Source organism: Sesamum indicum, unplaced genomic scaffold, assembly GCF_000512975.1.
Source record: "Sesamum indicum cultivar Zhongzhi No. 13 unplaced genomic scaffold, S_indicum_v1.0 scaffold00342, whole genome shotgun sequence".
Taxonomy (NCBI): domain Eukaryota; kingdom Viridiplantae; phylum Streptophyta; class Magnoliopsida; order Lamiales; family Pedaliaceae; genus Sesamum; species Sesamum indicum.
Window position 1 is genome coordinate 9,896 of NW_011628235.1, and position 21,135 is coordinate 31,030.

Below are 21,135 nucleotides of genomic sequence, written 5' to 3' on the forward strand. Positions count from 1 at the left end.
TTTTATTAAAGCAAGTTTGTTTCCCTTTTATACAAACTTGTAGTTACTATTAGACTTAGCAAATTTATCACACAAATTCTTGGGTCTAGACAAACGTTTGGGTCAAGTTTCGCCAAATTCTGAGAACGTTCAAAATTTAGCTGTTTTGCACAGTTTTATTAAAGCAACTTTGTTTCCCATTTATGCGAACTTGTAGTTATTATTACGCTTAGCAAAATTACCACACAAATTCTTAGGTCTAGACCAACGTTTGGGTCAAGTTTCGTCGAATTCTGAGAACATTCAAAATTTAGCTGTTTTGCACGGTTTTATTAAAACAAGTTTGTTTCTCTTTTATCAAACTTGTAGTTATTATTACGCTTAGAAAATTTAACCCACAAATTCTTGGGTCTAATTTAACGTTTGGTCAAGTTTTGTTGAATTCTAAATACGTTCAACATTAAGCTCTTTTTGCACGGTTTTATTAAAGCAAGTTTGTTTACCTTTTATACAAACTTGTGGTTATTATTACCCTTAGAAAAATTATCACACAAATTTTTGGGTCTAGACCAACGTTTAGGTCAAGTTTCGTCGAATTATGAGAACATTCAAAATTTCTCTGTTTTGCACGGTTTTATTAAAGGAAGTTTGTTTCTCTTTTGTCAAACTTGTAGCTATTATTACGCTTTGAAAATTTAACCCACAAATTCTTGGTCTAGATCAACGTTTGGGTCAAGTTTCGTCGAATTTTGAGAACGTACAAAAGTTAGCTGTGTTGCACGATTTTATTAAAGCAAGTTTGTTTCCCTTTTATACAAACTTGTAGTTATTATTACACTTAGCAAATTTACCACACAAATTCTTGGGTCCAGACCAACGTTTGGGTCAAGTTTCGTCGATTTTTGAGAACGTTTAAAATTTAGCAAATTACCACACAAATTCTTGGGTCTAGATTAATGTTTGGCTCAAGTTTCGTTGAATTCTAAGAACGTTCAACGTTTAGCTGTTTTGCACGATTTTATTAAAGCAAGTTTGTTTCCGTTTTATACAAACTTGTAATTATTATTACAATTAGCAAATTTATCACATAAATTCTTGGGTCTAGACCAACGTTTGGGTGAAGTTTCGTCGAATTTTGAGAACGTTCAAAATTTAGCCGTTTTGCACAGTTTTATTCAAGCAAGTTTGTTTCCTTTTTCTACAAACTTGTAGTTATTATTACGCTTAGCAAATTTACCACACAAATTCTTGGGGCTACACCAACATTTGGGTCAAGTTTTGTCGAATTCTGAGAATGTTCAAAATTTAGCTGTTTTGCACGGTTTTATTAAAGCAAGTATGTTTCCGTTTTATACGAGCATTTAGTTATTATTACGTTTAGCAAATTTACCACACAAATTCTTTTTCCTAAACCAACGTTTGGGTCATGTTTGGTCGAATTATGAGGACATTATATATTTAACTATATTGCACGGTTTTAGTAAAGGAAGTTTGTTTCTCTTTTATCAAACTTGTAGTTATTATTACGCTTAGAAAATTTAACCCATAAATTCTTGATCTAGATTAACGTTTGGGTCAAGTTTCGTCGAATTTTGAGAACGTACAAAAGTTAGTTGTGTTTCACGGATTTATTAAAGCAAGTTTGTTTCCCTTTTATACAAACTTGTAGTTATTATTACGCTTAGCAAATTTACCACAAATTCTTGGGTCTAGACCAACGTTTGGGTCAAGTTTCGTCGATTTTTGAGAACGTTCAAAATTTAGCTGTTTTGCACGGTTTTATGAAAGCAAGTTTGTTTCGCTTTTATGCAAACTAGTAGTTATTGTTACGCTAAGAAAATTTACCACATAAATTCTTGGGTCTAGATTAACGTTTGGGTCAAGTCTCGTTGAATTCTGAAAATGTTCAACATTTAGCTGTTTTGCACGGTTTTATTAAAGCAAGTTTGTTTCTCTTTTATACAAACTTGTAGTTATTATTACGCTTAGCAAATTTTCCACACAAATTCTTGGGTCCAGACCAACGTTTGGGTCAAGTTTCGTCGATTTTTGAGAACGTTCAAAATTTAGCTGTTTTGCACGGTTTTATTACAACAAGTTTGTTTCGCTTTTATGCTAACTTGTAGTTATTGTTACGCTAACAAAATTTAACACATAAATTCTTGGGTCCAGATTAACGTTTGGGTCAAGTCTCGTTGAACTCTAAGAACGTTCAACATTTAGCTGTTTTGCATTGTTTTATTAAAGCAAGTTTGTTTCCCTTTTATACAAACTTTTAGTTATTATTATGCTTAGCAAATTTACCACACAAATTCTTGGGTCCAGACCAACGTTTGGGTCAAGTTTCGTCAAATTCTGAGAACGTTCAAAATTTAGCTATTTTGCACAGTTTTATTAAAGCAAATTTGTTTCCCATCTCATCTTGGAGCGTGCATCTTGTGCGAGGAGGGAGCTACGGAATCTCATTCACACTTATTCTTCCGATGCAGATATAGTCGTCAGTGCCTGCTTGAGATTCGCAGACGGATTCGATTTCACTGGCCCAACAGGGATTGGGCAATGGATATTGAGTGGGCGACGCGGAAATGGAGAGGTAAGCACATTGTCAATATCGCTTACCGTACACTACAACTTTGTTTTCCATTTATGCGAACTTGTAGTTATTATTACGCTTAGCAAAATTACCACACAAATTCTTAGGTCTAGACCAACGTTTGGGTCAAGTTTCGTCGAATTCTGAGAACATTCAAAATTTAGTTGTTTTGCACGGTTTTATTAAAACAAGATTGTTTCTCTTTTATCAAACTTGTAGTTATTATTACACTTAGAAAATTTAACCCACAAATTCTTGAGTCTAATTTAACGTTTGGGTCAAGTTTTGTTGAATTCTAAGTACGTTCAACATTAAGCTATTTTTGCACGGTTTTATTAAAGCAAGTTTGTTTACCTTTTATACAAACTTGTGGTTATTATTACCCTTAGAAAAATTATCACACAAATTCTTGGGTCTAGACCAACGTTTAGGTCAAGTTTCGTCGAATTATGAGAACATTCAAAATTTCGCTGTTTTGCACGGTTTTATTAAAGGAAGTTTGTTTCTCTTTTGTCAAACCTGTGGTTATTATTACGCTTAGAAAATTTAACCCACAAATTCTTGGTCTAGATCAACGTTTGGGTCAAGTTTCATCGAATTTCGAGAACGTACAAAAGTTAGCTGTGTTGCACGGTTTTATTAAAGCAAGTTTGTTTCCCTTTTATACAAACTTGTAGTTATTATTACGCTTAGCAAATTTACCACACAAATTCTTGGGTCCAGACCAACGTTTGGGTCAAGTTTCGTCGATTTTTGAGAACGTTGAAAATTTAGCAAATTTACCACACAAATTCTTGGGTCTAGATTAACGTTTGGGTAATGTTTCGTTGAATTCTAAGAACGTTCAATATTTAGCTGTTTTGCACGGTTTTATTAAAGCAAGTTTGTTTCCCTTTTATACAAACTTGTAGTTATTATTACGCTTAGCAAATTTACCACACAAATTCTTGGGGCTAGACCAACATTTGGGTCAAGTTTTGTCGAATTCTGAGAATGTTCAAAATTTAGCTTTTTCCACGGTTTTATTAAAGAAAGTATGTTTCCGTTTTATACAAACATTTAGTTATTATTACGTTTAGCAAATTTCCACACAAATTCTTTTTTTTAAAGCAACGTTTGGGTCATGTTTCGTCGAATTATGAGAACATTATATATTTAACTAATTTGCACGGTTTTAGTAAAGGAAGTTTGTTTCTCTTTTATCAAACTTGTAATTATTATTACGCTTAGAAAATTTAACCCATAAATTCTTGATCTAGATCAACATTTGGGTCAAGTTTCATCGAATTTTGAGAACGTACAAAAGTTAGTTGTGTGTCACGGTTTTATTAAAACAAGTTTGTTTCCCTTTTATACAAACTTGTAGTTATTATTACGCTTACCAAATTTACCACAAATTCTTGGGTCCAGACCAACGTTTGGGTCAAGTTTCGTCGATTTTTGAGAACGTTCAACATTTAGCTGTTTTGCACGGTTTTATTAAAGCACGTTTGTTTCCCTTTTATACAAATTTGTAGTTATTATTACGCTTAGAAAATTAAACACACAAATTCTTGGGTCTATAGCGACATTTGGGTCTATAGCGACGTTTGTTTCCTCGAATTCTTAAAATGCTCAAAATTGAGCTGTTTTGTGCGGTTTTATTAAAAGAAGTTTGTTTCCCTTTTATACAAACTTGTAGTTATTATTACGCTTAGCAAATTTACCACACAAATTCTTGGGGCTAGACCAACATTTGGGTCAAGTTTTGTCGAATTCTGAGAATGTTCAAAATTTAGCTTTTTCCACGGTTTTATTAAAGAAAGTATGTTTCCGTTTTATACAAACATTTAGTTATTATTACGTTTAGCAAATTTCCACACAAATTCTTTTTTTTAAAGCAACGTTTGGGTCATGTTTCGTCGAATTATGAGAACATTATATATTTAACTAATTTGCACGGTTTTAGTAAAGGAAGTTTGTTTCTCTTTTATCAAACTTGTAGTTATTATTACGCTTAGAAAATTAAACACGCAAATTCTTGGGTCTATTGCAACTTCTGGGTCAAGTTTCATCGAATTATTAGAATGCTCAAAATTTAGTTGTTTTGCACGGTTTTATTAAAGTAAGTTTGTTTTCCTTTTATATAAACTTGTAGTTATTATTACAATTAGCAAATTTTTCACACAAATTCTTGGGTCTAGACCAATGTTTGGGTGAAGTTTCGTCGAATTTTTAGAACGTTCAAAATTTAGCTGTTTTGCACGGTTTTATGAAAGCAAGTTTGTTTCGCTTTTATGCAAACTTGTAGTTATTGTTACGATAAGAAAATTTACCACATAAATTCTTGGGTCTAGATTAACGTTTGGGTCAAGTCTCGTTGAATTCTGAAAACGTTCAACATTTAGTTGTTTTGCACGGTTTTATTAAAGCAAGTTTGTTTCCATTTTATACAAACTTGTAGTTAATATTACGCTTAGCAAATTTACCACACAAATTCTTGGGTCCAGACGAACGTTTGGGTCAAGTTTCGTCGATTTTTGAGAACGTTCAACATTTAGCTGTTTTGCACGGTTTTATTAAAGCACGTTTGTTTCCCTTTTATACAAATTTGTAGTTATTATTACGCTTAGAAAATTAAACACACAAATTCTTGGGTCTATAGCGACATTTGGGTCTATAGCGACGTTTGTTTCCTCGAATTCTTAAAATGCTCAAAATTGAGCTGTTTTGTGCGGTTTTATTAAAAGAAGTTTGTTTCCCTTTTATACAAACTTGTAGTTATTATTACACTTAGCAAATTTATCACACAAATTCTTGTGTCTACGTCTGGGTCAAGCTTCGTCGAATTCCGAGAACGTTCAAAATTTAGCTGTTTTGCACAGTTTTATTAAAGCAACTTTGTTTCCCATTTATTCGAACTTGTAGTTATTATTACGCTTAGCAAAATTACCACACAAATTCTTAGTTATTATTCGTTGAATACAGAAAACATTCAAAATTTAACTATTTTGCACGGTTTTATTAAAAACAAGTTTGTTTCTCTTTTATCAAACTTGTAGTTATTATTACGCTTAGAAAATTTAACCCACAAATTCTTGATCTAGAGCAACGCTTGGGTCAAATTTAGTCAAATTTTGAGAGTGTACATAAGTTAGTTGTTTTGCAAGAATTTATTAAAGCAAGTTTGTTTCTCTTTTATATAAATTTGTAGTTATTAATACGCTTAGTAAATTTACCATACAATTTTTTTGGTCTAGATCAACGTTTGGGTCAAGTATCGTTGAATTCTTAAAATGTTCAAAATTTATCGATTTTGGACAGTTTTATTAAAGCAGGTTTGTATCCCTTTTATACAAACTTGTAGTTATTATTACGCTTAGAAAATTTAACACACAAATGGTTGGGTCATGTTTCATCGAATTTTGAAAACATTAAAAATTTAGTTGTTTTGCACGGTTTATTAAAGCAAGTTTGTTTCCCTTTTATACAAACTTATGGTTATTATTACGCTTAGCAAATTTAACACATAAATTCTTGGGTCTAGACCAACATTTGGGTCATGTTTTGTCGAATTCTGAGAACGCTCTTAGCTGTTTTGCACGGTTTATTAAAACAAGATTTTTCTCTTGTATACAAACTTGTAGTTATTATTACGCTAAGCGAATTCACCACACAAATTATAGGGTCTAGATCAACGTTTAGGTCAAGTTTCGTTGAATTATTAAAACGTTCAAAATTTAGCAAACGTTCATGTCAAGTTTGTTTCCATTTTGTACAAACTTGTAGTTATTATTACGTTTAGCAAATTTATCACACAAATTCTTGGGTCTAGAGGAACGTTTGGGTCAAGTTTCGTCGAATTCTGAGAACGTTCAAAATTTAGTTGTTTTGCACCATTTTATTAAAGCAAGTTTGTTTCCCTTGTATACAAACTTGTAGCTATTATTAAGCTTAGCAAATTTATACCACAAATTCTTTGGTCTAGCCCAATGTTTGGGTCAAGTTTCGTCGAATTTTGAGAACGTTCAAAATTTAGCTGGTTTGCATAGTTATATTAAAGCAAGTTTGTTTACCTTTTATACAAATTTGAAGTTATTATTACGCTTAGCAAATTTACCACAAAAGTTCTTGGGGCTAAACCAACATTTGGATCAAGTTTCGTCGAATTCTGAGAACGTTCAAAATTTAGCTATTTTGCACGGTTTTATTAAAGCAAGTATGTTTCCGTTTTTTACAAACATATAGTTATTATTACGCTTAGCAAATTAACCACCCAAATTCTTTTTTCTCGACAAATGTTAGGGTCATGTTTCGTCGAATTCTGAGAACGTTCAAAATATAGTTGTTTTGCACTGTTTTATTAAAGCAAGTTTGTTTCCCTTTTATACAAACTAGTAGTTATTATTACGTTTAGCAAATTTACCACACAAATTCTTGGGTCTAGACCAACGTTTCGATCAAGTTTCGTCAAATTTTGAGAACATTCCCTTTGTACAAACTTGTAGTTTTTATTACACTTAGCAAATTTATCACACAAATTCTTGGGTCTAAACCACCGTTTGGGTCATGTTTCGTCGAATTCTGAGACCGTTCAAAATTTAGATGTTTTGCACAGTTTTATTAAAGTCAGTCTTTTTACCTTTTATACAAACTTGTAGTTATTATTATGCTTAACAAATTTACCACACAAATTTTTGCGTCTAGACCAACGTTTGGGTCATGTTTCATCGAATAATGAGAACGTTTAAAATTTTGCTATTTTGCACGGTTTTATTAAAGCAATTTTGTTTCCCTTTTATACAAACTTGTAGTTATTATTACGCTTAGCATATTTACCACACAAATTCTTGGATCTAGACCAACGTTTGGATCATGTTTCGTCGAATTCTGATAACGTTCAAAATTTAGCTGTTTTACACGTTTTATTAAAGCAAGTTTTTTTCTCTTTTATACAAATTTGTAGTTATTAATACGCTTAGCAAATTTACCATACAATAGTTTTGGTCTAGATCAACGTTTGGGTCAAGTTTCGTTGAATTCTTAAAACGTTCAAAATTTAGCTGTTTTGGACAGTTTTATTAAAGCAAGTTTGTTTCTCTTTTATACAAACTTGTAGTTATTATTACGCTTAGAAAATTTGACACACAAATTGTTGGGTCAAGAGCAACGTTTGGGTCATGTTTCATGAAATTTTGATAACATTAAAAATTTAGTTGTTTTGCACGGTTTATTAAAGCAAGATTGTTTCCCTTTTATACAAACTTATAGTTATTATTACGCTTAGCAAATTTAACACACAAATTCTTGGGTCTAGAGCAACGTTTGGGTCAAGTTTCGTCGAATTTTACGAATGTTCAAAATTTAACTGTTTTACACGGTTTTATTAAATCAAGTTTGTTTCCCTTTTATACAAACTTGTAGTTATTATTACGCTAAGCAAATTTACAACACAAATTCTTGGGTCCAGATCAACGTTTGGGTCAAGTTTCGTTGAATTCTTAGAACATTCAAATTTAGAGCTATTTTGCACGGTTTTATGAAAGCAAGTTTGTTTCCCTTTTATACAAACTTGTAGTTATTATTACGCTTAAAAAATTTAACAAACAAATTCTTTGGTCTAGAGCAACGTTTGGGTCAAGTTTCGTCGAATTTTACGAATGTTCAAAATTTAACTGTTTTACACGGTTTTATTAAATCAAGTTTGTTTCCCTTTTATACAAACTTGTAGTTATTATTACGCTAAGCAAATTTACAACACAAATTCTTGGGTCCAGATCAACGTTTGGGTCAAGTTTCGTTGAATTCTTAGAACATTCAAATTTAGCTATTTTGCACTATTTTATTAAAGCAAGTTTGTTTCCCTTTTAACAAACTTGTTGTTATTATTACGCTTAGCAAAATGTACCACACTAATTCTTGGGTCTAGACCAACGTTTGGCTCATATTTCCTCGAATTTTGAGAACGTTCAAAATTTAGCTGTTTTGCACGGTTTTATTAAAGCATGTTTGTTTCCGTTTTATACAAACTTGTAGTTATTATTACGCTTAAAAAATTTAACACACAAATTCTTTGGTCTAGAGCAATGTCTGGGTCAAGTTTAATCGAATTTTGAGAACGTTCAAAATTTAGCTGTTTTGCATGGTTTTATGCAAGCAAGTTTGTTTCCCTTTTATACAAACCTGTAGTTATTATTATGCTAATCGAACATTTGTGTGCTCTAGAGAGAATCACGAACAAGTTTCATTGATGTGAAAGAAATTACCTGGACAATTGTTTGAAACATGAAGAAACATAGGATGTGTAGGGGGGTATTTATACACACATACGTACACATAATGTAGAACAAATCAAGCCATTCATGGTAATAACTACACCCCTATCCCTATCCACTTACTATATAACAATTCAAATAAATCATGAGTAAGGCTCTGTCCAAATTACAGTATTTTTTACTGTATTTACGGAATAGGAAAAGAATCATTAATTATTGCGAAGCTGTCGTAAAAAGATAATACAAATACTAATCATAATTAAGATGTCAAAATCTATACCGTGCAGGTACAATAAGAGATGCAATAAATCCATCGATAATTATTTTTTGTAAAAAATTATTCTTGGGATGTATAATGAGTAATTTTACGATATTGAATGAGAAAAAAATTATGAGAAATTAAAAGATAATGACAAAGTACGTAGTGATTATCCATATCTTACGTAGGATTTGCTTTTGAGTAAAGTCAAGTGAGTTTACAAAATTGAATTTTGAATCTCAAAAAGTATCCTCATTAATTTGTCAACCTACTATATATGAAAAAAAGATACATTAACCTACTATATATGAAAAAAAGATACATTAACCTACTATATATGAAAAAAAGATATATTATAATGATAAAATCGATATTAATTTAACGTTAATAAATGTGTTCTACAGATTTTATCTCTTATTTAGATTTACTGAAATTTAATTGGAGCAAATTCTGAATGTTAATTATACTATTCTTGTAATTGTTACTATATGCAATTGATTCATGTATTTGGACATTTTGTGGTCCATGATTTATATGAAAGTAATTAAGTTGCAGTATCCATCCGTTGATGTTACTGATTGATCCATTTATTTTAGTTTATTTTGTTTTAGTTTTGTAATAACGCTATTGTATGCAGTAGTAATTTAGTTTCCTGAATTATTTTACATGAATTCTTCATTATATGTTACAGTACAGGAATTCACAACTTATTCCTCGTTAATATTCAGGAATATAGCAATGATTAATATGCTCTTATGGATATCATAAATGAAATGTTGCGATCACAATTCGTGTTAGTCATCTTATATTAATATATTCACATTATACATTTATTCATCTATCTCAAATGCAATCACGAATAATTTGATTTACTTTATCCCTATGCACATCAAAAACAAATATACATAATCCTATTTGCGACTAGTTAAAACTTTCCGATACATTTAGTACGATCAACAAAAGATGTAATTCCTACTCAAACGAATCAAATACTCACTTCCATATGAGTATGATCAACGAAGGATATAATCCGTACTCAAACTAAATTAATACTTACTTCCATATGATGCTTCTACATATGTACGAACAAAATTTATTATCTCTACTTATACAAATTAAACTAGTGTTTGAACAGTTAATATAAATTACTAAAATTGTCAAAATTATAAATTTTGTTCATGCATATGTAGAAGCATCATATGGAAGTAAGTATAAATTTATTTTGAGTATGGATTACCTCCGTCATGTATCAGACTCATATGGAAGTGAGTATAAATTTAGTTTGAGTAGTATAGAGCGGAAATTACTAGAAAATCCTATCCAACTATTACAAAAATTGGAGTACGAAACACCATACGATTATTACAGGCCAATATACAACTTAAATGATAATAACAAATGAAAGAAATAATGAAATAATTAAATCAACAGTATAGTGATTAACATGCTTAAAGCAGCTAGATCCAATATCTCGATAAAGGAATACGGTCACAAGGCACTGTTTCCACAATGAACCGACTCACGGTAACTCCACAAACCAAGAACCCGACCACAACTCCGATCACTCAGATCTCAATATCACACGGTCATAGAGACCCCTACTAAATATTTCGGAAAGTACTTTGGCGAATGGTGAAGGAGATAAACAGCTTGATTCATGCTTTAGCCGAAAGGGAGAATCCCCTATTTAAAGGGGTGAAAACAGTGGTAGAGAAGGAAAACCTTGGTGGCTTTCCTAAACCATTAGATTTGTTTATGAAAATGGCCATGGCTCTCGGAGAACAGAAGGCAGAAAATCACAGAGAGGATTCGGAGAGGAGAGGAAGTAGACAGCACAGAAAAAACAAATAAGAGGGAAACTGAAATTTAGGGCTAGGGGTGTGATATAAGTAGGTAGATTGGATGGGTCGGGTTACCGGGTCGGTTGTGGGACGCCAAGTGGGTCAGGTAATTGGGCTGCCACGGTCGGCCTTTTAATAAGTCAATAGGCTACAAATTATAACAAGTAGGGATTACATCTTTTGTTGATCGTACTAAATGTATCGGCAACTTTTAACTAGCAGCAAATAGGATTAAATATATTTATTGTAGATCATGCTAATCGCACGGGCATGAGTTTTAATTAGTATAAATGGGATTACATATATATTTCGTTGATCAAAGCATTGAATATTCTTGCTTTCATACTAATTCTACCGCCATGAATTTTAACTCAGTATATAAGTAGAACTACATAATTTTGTTGATCATACTAATTGTTCATATGCAAGAAGGTACATATATATTTTGTTAGTAAAAGCATCACATTATGCTTGTAAACTAATTGTACGAACATTGGTTTTAGACTGGACCAACATAATAACTTCTTTGGTACACCACAATAATTGCACGTACACGATTTTTCACTTGATGATCATAATAAATACACGGAACATGACTTTTTATTTGGTATAAATACGTTCGCACAAGACTATATTATACTTTATTGATACAAACATCATTAATATATTCACATTTATAATTAAGACAATTTGCAACTTTTCTTGACATATTAATTGTACTGACATGAGCTTTAAATTGATATGAGTAGGATTATATTTCAAAATAATTCTATAAATAAAGTTTAATTTGGTAACTAGGACTAAATATTTCATTGATGGAAGCACCATAAATATACGTATATGAGTTTTATTAACTTAGATAAATGTTACAAGAATTAATCACAAATCTTATTCCTCGTTCATATTCAAGAATATAGCGATGATTAATACGCTTTTATAGATATCATAAAAATTAACATGCAATCACAATTTGTGTTAGTCATATTATACTAATATATCCGTATTACAAATTTATACATCAACCTCAAATGCAATCGCAAATAATTTGATTTAATTTTCAACTTTCTTCAAGAACTCCAGATATATATGTGTACATATATATCCACCTACTCACCCATAGTATTTTTACTTATATTTTATTGATAACACTAATTATTTTAGTAATTTTAATTCTATTAATTCTATAATTTTTATAATTTTAGTCTTGTAAAAACTAATTATCATAACTTCTGTAGGACAAAAAATGACAGCCCCTCATAAATTACAAGACAAAAATTGTATTTTTATACCTATACAAATAAGTAGGATTTAACATTTTAATAATCACACTAACTGCTCGAACACTAGTTTAATTGGTATAAGTAGAGATAATAAATTTTGTTCATACATATGTAGAAGCATAATATTAAAGTATGTATTAATTTAGTTTGAGTACAGATTACGTCCTTCGTTGATCAGACTCATATGGAAGTGAGTATTAATTTTGTTTGAGTAAGGATTACTTCTTTTGTTGATCGTACTAAATGAATTGACCAGTTTAACTAGACGCAAATAGGATTATATATATTTCTTGTTGATAATGCCAATCGAACAGACATGAGTTTAAATTTGTACAAATTGGATTACATATGTATTTCGTTGATCAAAGCATTGAATATTAATGCTTTCACACTAAATGTACTGCCATGAATTTTAACTCAGTATATCAGTAGAACTACAAAATTTTGCTGATCATACTAATTGTTCATATGCACGAACGTACATAATTGATCATACTAATTGTTCATATGCAGTAGGTTTCGGATCTATGTTTTCTTTGCAAATGAAATGAGCCACCATGTTCGTGATTGTTCATATGCAGTAGGTTTCGGATCTATGTTTTCTTTGCAAATGAAATGAGCCACCATGTTCGTACTCGGCTTCAGCACCAATTTCTCCCATGCATCATTGGCATCTCCACCACATAGAAGGAATACCTCTGTGGCCTTTAACCGATAGATTTGCCACCCAAATTCCTCCCTCATCCTCAAGATCTTTTCAACTTGACGGCAAGCTAATTTGCAAGTATTCATCTTAATTTCATCTATAGCTGCCTTAAGAAGCTTAGCCCTAGTTTCACCATCGACTAGACCCTCACTACTGAAGAATTCATCCATCTCGGGGACCCCGATGGCACGCCTAATCCCATAATCATAGTCACGAATTTTTGGGTCAAAAAATGCCTTGCCCTCCTCCACCAACCCGCTATCCACCATCTAATCAACCCTTTTCGACACGTACGAGTGCAAGACCGGGATCGCCACGTCCATCCAGAGAAAGCAACACTCGTACTTGGAGGAAAACTCAGTGTTGTCAGTGACAAGTGCCTGTATGAAGGAATTGGACCCTCCAGCAATGATTGGCAACCGATTCTTTTGTACGATGGAATCAGCAGCCAGCAATGCATGATGCACAAAATCATGTACAGTGAAATCCACCTCGGGATCAATGATTCCGAGCAAATGGTGCGGCACGCCGTGGCATTCCTCATTGCTCACCTTATTGGTTACAATGTCAAGGCCCTTGTAGACCTGAATTTTGTCCGAGTCGATGACCTCTGCCCCGAAACGGGTGGCCAGGTCTATCGCCAGGCGCGATTTGCCTGTGCCAGTGGCACCCAATACCACCACCACCTTATCCTTCCCTTGGTGCTTGTTCATCATGCCCCGAACTGAAAAGTTTGTCATGCTAGATTGTGCTGGCTTCCAAGCGGAGATCGACATTTTAATTGGTAATTACTTTTACTTTTTGTAACACCTGTCAATTTCATCACACAAATAAAAAAAGAAAAAGGACACGTGTTAGAATACTCTAAAACAAAACTTGTACCAAACACAATCTACTATTTTTAAAATTTCTATCTATCATAGAGTGACAAGCCCTTCTCAACTCTTGAATTAATTTCTCTTCTTCAAAACGATTTGTATGAAGAAAAACTTCAAACATTTGTATGCTCTAGAGAGAATCACGAACAAGTTTCATTGATGTGAAAGAAATTACCTGGACAATTGTTTGAAACATGAAGAAACATAGGATGTGTAGGGGGGTATTTATACACACATACGTACACATAATGTAGAACAAATCAAGCCATTCATGGTAATAACTACACCCCTATCCCTATCCACTTACTATATAACAATTCAAATAAATCATGAGTAAGGCTCTGTCCAAATTACAGTATTTTTTACTGTATTTACGGAATAGGAAAAGAATCATTAATTATTGCGAAGCTGTCGTAAAAAGATAATACAAATACTAATCATAATGAAGATGTCAAAATCTACACCGTGCAGGTACCATAAGAGATGCAATAAATCCATCGATAATTATTTTTTGTAAAAAAAATTCTTGGGATGTATAATGAGTAATTTTAAGATATTGAATAAGAAAAAAATTATGAGAAATTAAAAGATAATAACAAAGTAGGTAGTGATTATCCATATCTTACGTAGGATATGCTTTTGAGTAAAGTCAAGTGAGTTTACAAAATTGAATTTTGAATCTCAAAAAGTATCCTCATTAATTTGTCAACCTACTATATATGAAAAAAAGATATATTATAATGACAAAATCGATATTAATTTAACGTTAATAAATGTGTTCTACAGATTTTATCTCTTATTTAGATTTACTGAAATTTAATTGGAGCAAATTCTGAATGTTAATTATACTATTCTTGTAATTGTTACTATATGCAATTGATTCATGTATTTGGACATTTTGTGGTCCATGATTTATATGAAAGTAATTAAGTTGCAGTATCCATCCGTTGATGTTACTGATTGATCCATTTATTTTAGTTTATTTTGTTTTAGTTTTGTAATAACACTATTGTATGCAGTAGTAATTTAGTTTCCTGAATTATTTTACATGAATTCTTCATTATATGTTACAGGAATTAATCACACAACTTATTCCTCGTTAATATTCAGGAATATAGCAATGATTAATATGCTCTTATGGATATCATAAATGTTAACATGCGATCACAATTCGTGTTAGTCATCTTATATTAATATATTCACATTATACATTTATTCATCTATCTCAAATGCAATCACGAATAATTTGATTTACTTTATCCCTATGCACATCAAAAAGAAATATACATAATCCTATTTGCGACTAGTTAAAACTTTCTGATACATTTAGTACGATCAACAAAAGCTGTAATTCCTACTCAAACGAATGTAATACTCACTTCCATATGAGTATGATAGACGAAGGATATAATCCGTACTCAAACTAAATTAATACTTACTTCCATATGATGCTTCTACATATGTACGAACAAAATTTATTATCTCTACTTATACAAATTAAACTAGTGTTTGAACAGTTAATATAAATTACTAAAATTGTCAAAATTATAAATTTTGTTCATGCATATATAGAAGCAACATATGGAAGTAAGTATAAATTTATTTTGAGTATGGATTACCTCCTTCATTGACCATACTCATATGGAAGTGAGTATAAATTTAGTTTGAGTAGTATAGAGCGGAAATCACTAGAAAATCCTATCCAACTATTACAAAAATTGGAGTACGAAACACCATACGATTATTACAGGCCAATATACAACTTAAATGATAATAACAAATGAAAGAAATAATGAAATAATTAAATCAACAGTATAGTGATTAACATGCTTAAAGCAGCTAGATCCAATATCTCGATAAAGGAATACAGTCACAAGGCACTGTTTCCACAATGAACCGACTCACGGTAACTCCACAAACCAAGAACCCGACCACAACTCCGATCACTCAGATCTCAATATCACACGGTCATAGAGACCCCTACAAAATATTTCACAAAGAACTTTGGCGAATGGTGAAGGAGATAAACAGCTTGATTCATGTTTTAGCTGAAAGGGAGAATCCCCTATTTAAAGGGGTGAAAACAGTGGTAGAGAAGAAAAACCTTGGTGGCTTTCCTAAACCATTAGAGTGGTTTATGAAAATGGCCATGGCTCTCGGAGAACAGAAGGCAGAAAATCACAGAGAGGATTCGGAGAGGAGAGGAAGTAGACAGCGCAGAAAAAACAAATAAGAGGGAAACTGAAATTTAGGGCTAGGGGTGTGATATAAGTAGGTAGATTGGATGGGTCGGGTTACCGGGTCGGTTGTGGGCCGCCAAGTGGGTCAGGTAATTGGGCTGCCAAGGCGGCCTTTTAATAAGTCAATAGGCTACAAATTATAACAAGTAGGGATTACATCTTTTGTTGATGGTACTAAATGTATCGGCAACTTTTAACTAGCTGCAAATAGGATTAAATATATTTATTGTAGATCATGCTAATCGCACGGGCATGAGTTTTAATTAGTATAAATGGGATTACATATATATTTCGTTGATCAAAGCATTGAATATTCTTGCTTTCATACTAATTCTACCGCCATGAATTTTAACTCAGTATATAAGTAGAACTACATAATTTTGTTGATCATACTAATTGTTCATATGCAAGAAGGTACATATATATTTTGTTAGTAAAAGCATCACATTATGCTTGTAAACTAATTGTACGAACATTGGTTTTAGACTGGACCAACATAATAACTTCTTTGGTACACCACAATAATTGCACGTACACGATTTTTCACTTGATGATCATAATAAATACACGGAACATCAATTTTTACTTGGTATAAATACGTTCGCACAAGACTATATTATATTTTATTGATACAAACATCATTAATATATTCACATTTATAATTAAGAACAATTTGCAACTTTTCTTGACATATTAATTGTACTGACATGAGCTTTAAATTGATATGAGTAGGAATATATTTAAAAATAATTCTATAAATAATGTTTAATTTGGTAACTAGGACTAAATATTTCATTGATGGAAGCACCATAAATATACGTATATGAGTTTTATTAACCTAGATAAATGTTACAAGAATTAATCACAAATCTTATTCCTCGTTCATATTCAAGAATATAGCGATGATTAATACGCTTTTATAGATATCATAAAAATTAACATGCAATCACAATTTGTGTTAGTCATATTATACTAATATATCCGTATTACAAATTTATACATCAACCTCAAGTGCAATCGCGAATAATTTGATTTAATTTTCAACTTTCTTCAAGAACTCCAGATATATATGTGTACATATATATCCACCTACTCACCCATAGTATTTTTACTTATATTTTATTGATAACACTAATTATTTTAGTAATTTTAATTCTATTAATTCTATAATTTTTATAATTTTAGTCTTGTAAAAACTAATTATCATAACTTCTGTAGGACAAAAAATGACAGCCCCTCATAAATTACCAGACAGAAACTGTATTTTTATACCTATACAAATAAGTAGGATTTAACATTTTAATAATCACACTAACTGCCGAACACTAGTTTAATTGGTATAAGTAGAGATAATAAATTTTGTTCATACATATGTAGAAGCATAATATTAAAGTATGTATTAATTTAGTTTGAGTACGGATTACGTCCTTCGTTGATCATACTCATATGGAAGTGAGTATTAATTTAGTTTGAGTAAGGATTACTTCTTTTGTTGATCGTACTAAATGAATCGGCAAGTTTAACTAGACGCAAATAGGATTATATATATTTCTTGTTGATAATGCCAATCGAACAGACATGAGTTTAAATTTGTATAAATTGGATTACATATGTATTTCGTTGATCAAAGCATTGAATATTAATGCTTTCACACTAAATGTACTGCCATGAATTTTAACTCAGTATATCAGTAGAACTACAAAATTTTGCTGATCATACTAATTGTTCGTATGCACGAACGTACATAATTGATCAGACTAATTGTTCATATGCAGTAGGTTTCGGATCTATGTTTTCTTTGCAAATGAAACGAGACACCATGTTCGTACTCGGCTCCAGCACCAATTTCTCCTATGCATCATTGGCATCTCCACCACATCGAAGGAATACCTCTGTGGCGTTTAACCGATAGATCTGCCACCCAAATTCCTCCCTCATCCTCAAGATCTTTTCAACTTGACGGCAAGCTAATTTGCAAGTATTCATCTTAATTTCATCTATAGCTGCCTTAAGAAGCTTAGCCCTAGTTTCACCATCGACTAGACCCTCACTCCTGAAGAATTCATCCATCTCGGGGACCCCGATGGCACGCCTAATCCCATAATCATAGTCACGAATTTTTGGGTCAAAAAATGCCTTGCCCTCCTCCACCAACCCGCTATCCACCATCTGATCAACCCTTTTCGACACGTACGAGTGCAAGACCGGGATCGCCACGTCCATCCAGAGAAAGCAACACTCGTACTTGGAGGAAAACTCAGTGTTGTCAGTGACAAGTGCCTGTATGAAGGAATGGGACCCTCCAGCAATGATTGGCAACCGATTCTTTTGTACGATGGCAGCCAGCAATGCATGATGCACAAAATCATGTACAGTGAAATCCACCTAGGGATCAATGATTCCGAGCGAATGGTGCGGCACGCCGTGGCATTCCTCATTGCTCACCTTATTGGTTACTATGTCAAGGCCCTTGTAGACCTGAATTTTGTCCGAGTTGATGACCTCTGCCCCGAAACGGGTGGCCAGGTCTATCGCCAGGCGCGATTTGCCTGTGCCAGTGGCACCCAATACCACCACCACCTTATCCTTCCCTTGGTGCTTGTTCATCATGCCCCGAACTGAAAAGATTGTCATGCTAGATTGTGCTGGCTTCCAAGCGGAGATCGACATTTTAATTGGTAATTACTTTTACTTTTTGTAACACCTGTCAATTTCATCACACAAATAAAAAAAGAAAAAGGACACGTGTTAGAATACTCTAAAACAAAACTTGTACCAAATACAATCTACTATTTTAGAATTTCTCTTTATCATAGAGTGACAAGCCCTTCTCAACTCTTGGATTAATTTCTCTTCTTCAAAATGATTTGTTTGAAGAAAAACTTCAAACATTTGTATACTCTAGAGAGAATCACGAACATGTTTCATTGATGTGAAAGAAATTACCTAGACAATTGTTTGAAAAGTGAAGAAACATAGGATGTGTAGGGGGGTATTTATACACACATACGTACACATAATGTAGAACAAATCAAGCCATTCATGGTAATAACTACACCCCTATCCCTATTCACTTACTATATAACAATTCAAATAAATCATGAGTAAGGCTCTGTCCAAATTACAGTATTTTTTACTGTATTTACGGAATAGGAAAAGAATCATTAATTATTGCGAAGCTGTCGTAAAAAGATAATACAAATACTAATCATAATTAAGATGTCAAAATCTACACCGTGCAGGTACCATAAGAGATGCAATAAATCCATCGATAATTATTTTTTGCAAAAAATTATTCTTGGGATGTATAATGAGTAATTTTAAGATATTGAATAAGAAAAAAATTATGAGAAATTAAAAGATAATGACAAAGTACGTAGTGATTATCCATATCTTACGTAGGATTTGCTTTTGAGTAAAGTCAAGTGAGTTTACAAAATTGAATTTTGAATCTCAAAAGGTATCCTCATTAATTTGTCAACCTACTATATATGAAAAAAAGATATATTATAATGACAAAATCGATATTAATTTAACGTTAATAAATGTGTTCTACAGATTTTATCTCTTATTTAGATTTACTGAAATTTAATTGGAGCAAATTCTGAATGTTAATTATACTATTCTTGTAATTGTTACTATATGCAATTGATTCATGTATTTGGACATTTTGTGGTCCATGATTTATATGAAAGTAATTAAGTTGCAGTATCCATCCGTTGATGTTACTGATTGATCCATTTATTTTAGTTTATTTTGTTTTAGTTTTGTAATAACACTATTGTATGCAGTAGTAATTTAGTTTCCTGAATTATTTTACATGAATTCTTCATTATATGTTACAGGAATTAATCACACAACTTATTCCTCGTTAATATTCAGGAATATAGCAATAATTAATATGCTCTTATGGATATCATAAATGTTAACATGCGATCACAATTCGTGTTAGTCATCTTATATTAATATATTCACATTATACATTTATTCATCTATCTCAAATGCAATCACGAATAATTTGATTTACTTTATCCCTATGCACATCAAAAAGAAATATACATAATCCTATTTGCGACTAGTTAAAACTTTCCGATACATTTAGTACGATCAACAAAAGATGTAATTCCTACTCAAACGAATCAAATACTCACTTCCATATGAGTATGATCAACGAAGGATATAATCCGTACTCAAACTAAATTAATACTTACTTCCATATGATGCTTCTACATATGTACGAACAAAATTTATTATCTCTACTTATACAAATTAATCTAGTGTTTGAACAGTTAATATAAATTACTAAAATTGTCAAAATTATAAATTTTGTTCATGCATATGTAGAAGCATCATATGGAAGTAAGTATAAATTTATTTTGAGTATGGATTACCTCCGTCATGTATCATACTCATATGGAAGTGAGTATAAATTTAGTTTGAGTAGTATAGAGCGGAAATCACTAGAAAATCCTATCCAACTATTACAAAAATTGGAGTACGAAACACCATACGATTATTACAGGCCAATATACAACTTAAATGATAATAACGAATGAAAGAAATAATGAAATAATTAAATCAACAGTATAGTGATTAACATGCCTAAAGCAGCTAGATCCAATATCCCGATAAAGGAATACGGTCACAAGGCACTGTTTCCACAATGAACCGACTCACGGTAACTCCACAAACCAAGAACCCGACCACAACTCCGATCACTCAGATCTCAGTATCACACGGTCATAGAGACCCCTACAAAATATTTCACAAAGAACTTTGGCGAATGGTGAAGGAGATAAACAGCTTGATTCATGTTTTAGCCGAAAGGGAGAATCCCCTATTTAAAGGGGTGAAAACAGTGGTAGAGAAGGAAAACCTTGGTGGCTTTCCTAAACCATTAGATTTGTTTATGAAATTGGCCATGGCTCTCGGAGAACAGAAGGCAGAAAATCACAGAGAGGATTCGGAGAGGAGAGGAAGTAGACAGCGCAGAAAAAAGAAATAAGAGGGAAACTGAAATTTAGGGCTAGGGGAGTGATATAAGTAGGTAGATTGGATGGGTCGGGTTACCGGGTCGGTTGTGGGCCGCCAAGTGGGTCAGGTAA

General features: G+C 32.2%; 2 pseudogenes; both read right to left on the minus strand.

The window, feature by feature from the left end:
- Positions 1–12,731: 12,731 nt before the first annotated feature.
- LOC105180137 lies at positions 12,732–13,710 on the minus strand (annotated as a pseudogene).
- A 4,171-nt stretch (positions 13,711–17,881) lies between these two features.
- Positions 17,882–18,700, minus strand: LOC105180138 (annotated as a pseudogene).
- Between the last annotated feature and the right edge of the window lie 2,435 nt (positions 18,701–21,135).